Here is a 10,432-nt window from a genome sequence, read left to right on the forward strand (position 1 = left end):
GAGATCTCTGTCCAGAACAGCGCAGTCCTGGGAACAGCTAAGATACTGCGCAGGACCCTCAAGCTATATCAGTCATTTGCATCACTAGTTGCATGAAAACTTGGCCAGGGTGTGTTTTTATATATATATATATATAAAAAAAAACACCCAGCACGCCCCTGCGGGCGGTTTATCCTTCAAGCTCGGGTCCTGTACCAGAGGCCTGGGAGCTTGAGGGTCATACATCAAAGAGTCTGTGTGCACATTCCCTGAAGCTTAACACTGTGATGAAACCGTCGTGTCCACCACAAACAAAAGCAGAGGGTTGAAAAACCATCAGTTCAAGGAGCTACTCAGCAAGCTTGAGTCAGAGTACAGCCATCTGGTTTATCACTGTGAAGTGCGATGGCTGAGTTGTGCTAATATGCTTGCACGGTTTTATACACTGTGGGAAGAAGTCAGACGCTTCATGGAGATAAAGGGGAAACCTGTCATTGAGCTCAGTGATGGCAATTTCCTCAGTGATCTGGCTTCATGGTGAACATCACCAAGCACATGTCAGAGCTTTATGAAGCGCCTTGAGATGACTTTTGTTGTGATTTGGCGCTATATAAATAAAATTGAATTGAAATTGAATTAAACATCAAGCTGAAAGGTCCCAACCAGCTTCTCAACTCTCTGCTTTCAAATGTGGAATCATTTGAAGTGAAGTTAAGGCTGTGGCAAGGACAACTGGAAAAGGGAAACACTGTACACTTTCCCACCCTGCAAGAGCAAAAGCCTGACGTTCCAACTGAATATGCCAGTGAGTGTGCAAAACTCATTCAGGCAGGAGAGGTTTCAAGATGTGAAGAATATCCAAAAGGAATTGGACATGTTTGCTACGCTGTTTAATATACAACCATCTGATGTGCCAGACACCTTCCAATGGAAATAATTGGGCTGCAAAACAAGTACGAGCTCAAAGCTAAAAAACAGCTTTGAGCAGCACAATCATCATCACAGCCACCTGACATCAGACACCTCGCCAAAAAGAAACAGTTCCAGCCATCTCATTAGGTGAGTCTTGTTATGTATTTCAGCAGAATTTTGATATTAAGCTTGCTCGAAGGACCAGTTACATTTATGATTTACTTCACATTTATGATTTGTCTTTATATTATGTTATTACATTTGTGATTTTCCTTTATATTAAGTTATTATTTTAAATATAATAAAAGAGTGGAACTGTTATGTATTTTAGCACCATGGGAGCATTTACAGGATATTGTTTTATAGTGATATTATACAGGAAAACTCTGTCATTCAATAAGGCCCATTTCTGTTGTTAGTTTCTTTTCTCTGTTGACCCAAGAATTAATGTGTAGAGAATCACAGGCTGGTACCTCAAGGTTGAAAATACCACAGAGATCACTTCCTACTCCATCGCTCCTTATTTAATCTCTTAGAAAGAGAGCTTGTTAAAGGCCAGGAATGGTTTGTTTCAGAATTCACTAATGAAAGAACTCTTTATTCTATGTGCCTAGTGTAATTGTGCTGAGATAATCATAAATTGTATCTGAACTGATAAACTACACAAAGGATCTTCTTCCAAGGGCAGGAAGACGCTCCCTTATTTGGTCTGTACTGGTTTAAACTGAAATCTGCTGCCAGAACCTTTTCCTCTATATAAACTGTTGTATGTGAATAAATTGAGTATTTGGGAAGACAATCTGAACAGTCTCTGTTTTCTTGTTCTCCCAACTGCTCCCGAGTCGTAACTAACCCGCTGAAGGCATCTTGATTTACTTGAGAATATATTTGAGTGTTACAGATAAGACATTCTTATAGGTAAGGACACTCTGCTATAGACGCCACGCCTCGAGGAAGCGATCCACGGAAGGCCCTGGACGGTTTCCTTCAATTTGGTGTCAGAAGTGGGATCCTGACGAAGGTAACGTGTCTTTTTATTTTATAAGACTGTTTATCCTTTCTCAGTGATCCACGATAGAAACGGGATAGCTGACGAAGCTTCTCAGTGGCCCAATAGTAACAGTGGGATACACTGAGAGACTTCTTTAGTCCCCATAGAAACACAGGAAGTTGCCTGTTGTAAATTAAAGCAGAAGACACAGGAAGTTGCCTGCTGTTAATAGAAGTTGCTCACCACAGAACAAAATGCTATAAAACGAGAAGTTGCTCGTTAAGTGAGAAGTTGCTCACAAAATAAAATTGCTAAAAACGTAACCTCAGGTGTGCCGCAGCAAAAAAATACTAACATAAATCCTTCAAGCGTGTAAACCCCTCTGGAAATCACTGAACATGGGTCAGAATAATTCAAAGACCTAGATGACAGGTCCGATAAAAAATCCTACAGCCTTTGTTTCTGCATACAGAGAAGTACCAGATACACCACTTGGGTGGGCCGATTACTAGGTATATATTGTGTCAATCATTCCGGATGTAGACCGATCATCAAGCTCTATTGAAGAGAGATAGAGTGAATTAGACCCTAAAACATGAAAAGCACCACAACCTGCAGGTTTTTGTGGGTAAATACATGACAAAATCACGAGCTTTCTTTAAAATCTAAAGAAATTTCTGCTCACAATGTCTAGAGATAAAATTGACTTAAATGCAGTAACTATGTGTAAACAAAAGCCTGATGAATCTATCCTAGTATTCATAAAACGCTTTATGCACTGTTGGACCAATGAGGCATGCATGCCTGAGGATTGAAATGATCAGATTTTCATTACTACCTTTTTGAACAATGTCCACCCTGAATGCTCTCAGTTGCTAAAAGTGACAGCTACTAATAATCTCTATGAACTGAGTAAAGATGCTTTTTTAAAGCTTGTAAAACTGAAGGCCAGTGCAGAACTTTTCCCTACTACCCTACTAAAAGTGTTAAAATGATGCTGAATTTTGATGTTGCAGATCCAGAAGGAAGTGAGAAACTAATGTATGCAGGAGTACCACCTGCCCCAGCACAGCAGGGAGGTTTCAGAGGACGGAAAGATAAGAGTAGAGATGTGTGTTTTTGCTGTGGAAAGATAGGACATTGGTCTAGGGAGTGTCGATTCGCAGCTTCCAATAGAGCACGCGCGCCTCAACCACAAAATGCAGGACAAGCTCCTGCCACTAGGCGTCAGCAGAGCTCCTCCAGTCAAGGTAACTGGCAACAACAGGAATCACGCAATAATGGCCCCACATCTAGGCAGCAGCCTTATAATCCGCATTATAACCCACAAGGTAGACAAGCTAGAGGTGCAAATTTAGCTCAGTTTTCCAGCAGCCGCAGGCACCCAGAGCATGAATCAGAATGGGAGAGGGTGCGTTACAATTCCCACCATGATCTCTTCCCATCATCTGATACAATCCAATAGGGAGGCCCAGGTGAGGGTGAGGGACAGCAGTGTGAAGCACTACACATGATGCTGCATTTGTAACTGTCCCCTAACACAGAGCACTTTCCCATACTAGAGGTAGAAATAGATGGTAAGAAATACCCATTTTTAGTGGATAGTGGAGCCACTAAAAGTTCACTGTCTGGAAAATTCTATAATGGGCCTGTTTCCTCTGTGTGCATCAACACTATGGGAATTAACGGAACTGTAGTGCAATGCCCTAAAACTCATTCTCTAAAGACACGCTGGGGCCCAAAACCAGATGAAATCACATATCATCCATTCGTAATTATTCCAAACTCGCCTGTGAATCTATTAGGCAGAGATTTAATGGCAAAAATGAACCACCGTAAAGCCTCTGCGTGCGCTTCCAGCCACAGGTCACACAGACGATTTACTTTGTCTGTCACCTCCCTCCTGAACCTCTCCGAAAAGTCCGCTGGGTCCATCTGGCAGGATCGTTCTGTCACGGTCTGGCTGGCAGACCGTGGGGAATGTTGGAGAAAGGACCCAAACGCTGGACTTAGTGGAATGAGCAGTGGGTTTATTTACAGTGAGGTAAATGTACACCATACAATAAATCTCCAAAGTGCTCCCTCGACTCCCGTGACGTGTCTTCCCCTAAGTGCTGGTATTCCGTGCTCTCTGCTCCCGTGCCTACGCACACCCTGTGCGTCCTGCAGTCCCGTGTTCCGCTCTCCTGAGGGAAAAACAACAGACACCGCCGTTATGGCACCAACTCCAGCAGGCATACACTGACCAGTACTTTAAACACTGACATGGAGTCTAACTCAACGATCCTGCGCCGGAGGAAGCTCCATCGCTCTGTTAAGTAGCTCCCCCGACGAGCCCGATCAGAAGCAGGTGTGTGAGAACCTAGGCGTGACCGGCAGCCGGCAGGGCCACGCCCATCAGGTCTGCAGGTGGCTGTCCTTCATCCCTCAGCCACACCCGCAGACACCCCCACGTACACACACCAGCATGGAACACAAGAGCACAGTGCAGCAAACATACATCCAATACAATAATAATAATAATAATAATAACAACAACAACAATAACAGCAATAGTAATACTAAAGGTCTGCTCACGGACCCCAAGTCCCCGGAACCGGGTCCGTGACAATAACAGTCACAGTGATGCTAATAAAGCCTGAATGATGTCCTGCTAAAGGATGACTCACCTTCCCTCACTGCAGCTGTGTCTAAGTGCTGCAGAAGGTGACGCGGTCTCCACGTCTCCTGCAGGGTGAACACAGAGGCCAGCAGAGCTGTAGCTGCTGCTCAGGTCACTGAGAGACTCCTGGAGACAAGCCAGGCTCTGGATCATCACAGGATCCTTTAAAAGATCACAACAAAGAACTTTAATGGACAAACAGAAACCTTCTTTCATTAAACCCAGTGTGAGAACAAAAGGAGGCAGAGTTCCTGATTCAGTCACTCAAACAACAAAGACAAAACTCCTAAACACAAACTTAACAATGTGGTGTTTGCTGTACAGTGCAGCGAAGAATGCCCAGACCTCTACATTGGAGAGACCAAACAGCCACTTCACAAGCGCAAAACACAGAAGAGCCACCTCCACAGGACAAGACTCAGCAGTCCATCTGCATCTAAAGGTCAAAGGTCACTCTTTGAGGATGCCAATGTTCACATTTTGGACAGAGAGGACAGATGGTTTGAAAGAGGAGTGAAAGAAGTCATCTATGTCCACTGTGAGTGACCATCTATAATCCAGTTTTGAGTTCCTTCCCAGATGCCTTAACGCCCACTCACATCCTGGGCCATCTGACCTCAGGAAATCACATGACATCACACCTTGACTCATGTGATTAGGTAGAGGATCATTAGGGGGTCCTTTGTCCCTCTCGGTGGGGGGACACTCCCACAGGGCTTAAATCTGTGACTCTCGACCATTTGACTCTAGAACTGAAGAAGCTTCTCGGATGAGAGGTGAACTTCACAACTAATGAAGTCCATCGCTTTTCATACAGTCTTGGACCAAATCAGGAGAAATAATCCTGAAGCTTTCATGTTGTTGCTTTTCTCTCAGATATACAGACTTGTTTTAGCAGGCAGGGATGTTTTTATTCTTTATTTACAAGATGAAATTGACTTTGGTCTAAAAATGTGTTGTTTTAACAGAACAGCCTTCTGTGCACCAACTACACGTAACAGCCTGTAAATAACAGCTCAGCTGCAGTCTGTAAGTTTATACCTGTGATTTCTCTGCTTTGTTTCTCTGAGATCATCTCTGTTAAACATGTTTAACCTGTTTAACCTTTATTTAACCAGGAAGTGAAGGTTAGAAACTCTTTGTGAGAGTGTGTTGAAGTGACACAGGCAGTTTGAACTTCATGTCAAAATGAATCCATCCTGTAGGACACAGTGGAGGCTCTTCAGGCTCTCTGCTCCACTCTGGTGTTCAGTCCTGAAGGTTGGAGCGCAGGGACAGTTCAGGCTCCAGCAGTCAGCTGACATTTGATTGAAATCAGGGCAACAAACTGTTCTACCAGGAGGAGGCGCTGCAGGACGTGTCAGGAAAACACAGGCTGGAGGTGAAGCTGCATGTGCTTCAGTGCAGGTCAGTGACAGCATCATGTGACCAGGTCCTGGTTGGTGTCAAACAAAGGATTTCTTTGTTTCTTTGTACTTATAAAACGCTAAAGAAGCATTTTCACATGGAATAAATGTGTTTTCATAGACAACATTAGAGCTGACAGTAAGAACTGCACACAGTACAATTCTGTTTGACACTAAATTAACAATCAATAAAGTCACTTTGTGTCTCCATGAGAATCAGAGAAACTTTCTTCATCCCAGAGGGAAACTGAGCTGTCGGAGCAGCAAACACACAACAAACATCAAGCACTGATACAAAATGAGAAACAGAGATATTGATTGATAAATATTAAGATAAATAGATAAATATAGAGATATAAATATTAAAGTGTCACGGTGTAGAAAAGTGACAGCAGGCTGCACTGAGCTGTGATTGGTTCTGTTTGTTTCCCAGATTTGTGCCACCTACAACATCCCAACACCTGCTGATGTCCCCACTCTCAGTGTGAAAGTCCACACAGAGGTGGAGCCCACAGGTGACTCTGCCAGAGCCAGACTGACTGTGGAAATACATCCCTGTAAGTATGTGACAGGTTAGAGGAGAGCTCTGTACCAGCGTGGAGTCACTGTGGGTGGATGAAGAGCATGTGTGCACACACTGTTCAAACACAGCTACAGTGGGAAGGAGAAAACTACAAACATGGTGGACCTGGATGTTCCCCAGAGTGTGAGTAATTAGACAGACTCTACCAACACGTGTGTGTCATGTGATCACTGTGATGATGTCATCTCCTCACAGCTCCTACGTGCCTCCTGGTGAGTCGTGTTGAACCAAAGGAAGATCCTGTTCTGGTGTCCTTAGAGGAGGTCAGAGAAGTCCACAGTGGGGACACCAGATGATGGACTACTTCTCTTGCTCTTGACGAAGGTGGTCACACTTTTCCCCTCTCCTCCTCCTCCTCCTCCTCTCCCTCAGCTTCCCTGCTTAGCCTCTTATGTCCTTGTCTAGTCTCGTGTTTTTTGTATTACTTTTCCCTGGAACACTCTCTCACAGTCTGTTCTCTAAAACCTAAAAGAGGAATTATGGATTGGATCAACTGGTCCCTAAATGCAATTGACACCCCTTTCTCAACGAGAAGTTTGGGCTCGGGTGAGCCTGAGTGCTGAAGATATCTACCTATTCGGAACCATGGTAACAGGGTTCTTGCTGATCGGAGCTGGCTTGGCCCTGACTTATCGAAGAATTAAGAAAGCGGAACCGGCTGTTCAAACCCCCACAAGGCTGCCCGCTGGGATTGAAACGATGGGAAGAGGCGTGAGTTTCTCAAAATGGGCTCATTGAGTGCAGCGATAAGTTTAATATGGTTGCGTGAGCAGTGTTGGTCAAGTTACTTGAAAAAAGTAATCAGTAACTAATTACTGATTACTTCCCCAAAAAAGTAATCCCGTTACTTTACTGATTACTTATTTTCAAAAGTAATTAATTACTTAGTTACTTTTTAAAAACACGATTTACAACCTGAATAGGTGATAAAGCGATAGATCTTTCAGCCCAATTCTACTTTTTCTGCATAATCCATCATACAAAATGTAATCAAATGGAAAAGTCTCTTTTTAAAACTTGTTTTATTAGTTTTAATCTTTTAACTTTATGCATCAAGCAAAAATTTAATTATATGCAACATTCTCTGACTGGAAGAAATTTGTTTAACATTTAAACTTATTTTCTGCACATTCCAGCACATAATTTTTTTTGTGTGTGTGTTTACACTCACTCTTTCAAATAGATGCAAGTAAAACACAGCAGAAAATAAATAACATCAAAGACTAGCGGTCCTGTTGCTCTATTTTCACCTGTAAAGCAGGAGTAGGCGGAGGTTTACCCTGGTGCAGGTGTGCCGCGGTCAGTGGAAGAATCCGCGAGTTTCTCTGTGAGTTTCCCATTACGTCGTAGCTACTCGGTGCTTGTTGGAAGTTTAGGGGTTTTTTCGCTGTAAAAAGAAGTTTTCTTCCCACGCACAACGGACGCTAATGTTTTTGTCACTTTTTATGGAATCAAACTTAAAGTAAGGTCAGTACTTCCACGCTTTAAATGCTGCACGCTCATACTCTCTCCCGCACTCGATATATGATCCATTGTTGATCTGCACACAGCTGTTGTCACTAACGGTGCACTCACTTACGTCACCTCTTTGAGCACAAGAATGACAACATCACGGAGCATAAGTTTGATAACATCATGGAGAAGCTCACAGCTCTCAAACGGGAGATTGAGAGACCAGTGTCGGACTGTTAAAGAACAGCTTTGAAATTCATATGAGTTGTTCGCACTAAAGTAAAAACCACCATCACTTCATGCGGAGACCCCATCGGCGCCAGCTGCGGTCTCAAGGCTGGAGCCTAACAACAACACCCTGATAACGACTGTGTTTAGTCTGTTCTTCCCATTCCATGCAAGGCCACCTGGGTTGGCTGGAAGACTGTTTACTTAGCCTGGCAGGGCGAAGGACACTGTCTCAGCTGAACTCTGGACACACACACACACACACACACACATCACTCATCCCCCTCCAAATGCCTTTTGACGCTTATTCCCTTCCGATGCTGACGGTGGAGACCAGCGCAACATCTCCATAAAATTAGAAATATCCTGTCTCAGAGTGACGCTGAAAAACTAGTTCATGCATTTATTACTTCCAGGCTGGACGACTGTAATTCATTATTATCAGGATGTCCAAAAAACTCGCTGAAAAGCCTTCAGCTAATCCAAAATGCTGCAGCAAGAGTCCTGACAGGGACTAGAAAGAGAGAGCATATTTCTCCTGTTTTGGCTTCCCTTCATTGGCTTCCTGTTAAATCCAGAATTGAATTCAAAATCCTGCTCCTCACATACAAGGTCTTAAATAATCAGGCCCCATCTTATCTTAATGACCTTGTAGTACCATATCACCCTATTAGAGCACTTCGCTCTCGCTCTGCAGGCCTACTTGTTGTTCCTAGAGTATTTAAAAGTAGAATGGGAGGGAGAGCCTTCAGTTTTCAGGCCCCTCTTCTGTGGAACCAGCTTCCAGTTTGGATTCAGGAGACAGACACTATCTCTACTTTTAAGATTAGGCTTAAAACTTTCCTTTTTGCTAAAGCATATAGTTAGGGCTGGACCAGGTGACCCTGAATCCTCCCTTAGTTATGCTGCAATAGGAGGCTGCGATGCATTGAGTGTTTCTTCTTCAGTCACCTTTCTCACTCACTATGTGTTAACAGACCTCTCTGCACTGAATCACACTTGTTATTAATCTCTGTCTCTCTTCCACAGCATGTCTTTATCCTGTCTTCCTTCTCTCACCCCAACCGGTCGCAGCAGATGGCCCCGCCCCTCCCTGAGCCTGTTGTTACTGCCGGAGGTCTTCTGTTAAAGGGAGTTCTTCTTCCCACCAGTCAGCCAAAGTGCTGCTCATAGTGGTGGTCATATGATTGTTGGGGCTTTCTCTCTATAATTATTGTAGGCTGTTACCTTACATGATATAAAGGCTTCAGTGTACTGTTGTTGTGATTGGTAGACTATATAAATAAAACTGAATTGATTGAATTCTTGTGATTTCAAGTGTTGCATTTTGTGTCGCTTTTGTTCAGAGGTGTTTTTTACTGTCTGAGACTGTATTTACAATGCTGTATATTTTTATATATTTTATTTATTGACTCTATTTAATTTGTAAAATATGTGTATACACACACACACACACACACACGTAGAAAAACATTTAGTATACACATCCAGAAATTTTTTATTTTTTTTTTGCATATACTATTATATATTGTACATATATTTATTAGTTTCAGATTTAGCCATTCATATATTTTGCCTGTTTATGTTATTGTATTTTGCACAACTCTGTTGCTTGTGAAGCTCGCACACAAGAATTTCACTCGCATGTGCTGTACCAATGTACCTGCACATGTGATGTGACAATAAAAAGTGATTTGATTTGAAACTGATCTCCCTATTGGAGCTCAGACTGGGGGGAGTTATTTTTTTTTCTCCTTATCTTTCCTCATGTGGTGCTTTTTCCATGTTATACCTCTCTGACCTGTCTTCCCCATGTGATGTTTGTGTAATGTATGTATGGTCGGAAGGGTAAGATGGCGCTGGCATGGCTGGCAGCCTTAACCCAATTTCCCTCGGGATGAATAAAGTATGATCAATCAATCAATCAATCAATCAAATACAACAACAAATACACACATGTGACAAATGTACAATAACAGATCATTAAGTGTCACGGCGCCGTGCGCATTAGTATATTTGACTTAAGCTTAATAATCAGAATAATGCTCTGATCTCTTCAAATAAATCAAATCATACCTTTCTACTGAAAACGGTTTCTGTTGTTCTCCACCTTTTCTTATGGTGTGTGAAGAAACTGTAAGTTTGCTTTGTTTCCTCCTTTAACAGTTTTTCTTTAAGAACTTTACTGTTTGTTCAGCACATGTTTGATTTCTTCACAT

The 10,432-nt window shown here is 42.8% G+C and overlaps 1 long non-coding RNA gene across 1 annotated transcript; it reads left to right on the forward strand.

The window, feature by feature from the left end:
- Positions 1–5,358: 5,358 nt before the first annotated feature.
- LOC121812986 lies at positions 5,359–6,731 on the forward strand. The gene is made up of 3 exons (XR_006053445.1): positions 5,359–5,573; positions 5,750–5,951; positions 6,384–6,731. It is a non-coding gene; the product is annotated as an uncharacterized LOC121812986 (long non-coding RNA).
- Positions 6,732–10,432: the final 3,701 nt, after the last annotated feature.

This window comes from Haplochromis burtoni, unplaced genomic scaffold, assembly GCF_018398535.1.
Source record: "Haplochromis burtoni strain Fernald_Lab_line unplaced genomic scaffold, NCSU_Asbu1 Contig_1011, whole genome shotgun sequence".
NCBI classification, from domain to species: Eukaryota; Metazoa; Chordata; class Actinopteri; order Cichliformes; family Cichlidae; genus Haplochromis; species Haplochromis burtoni.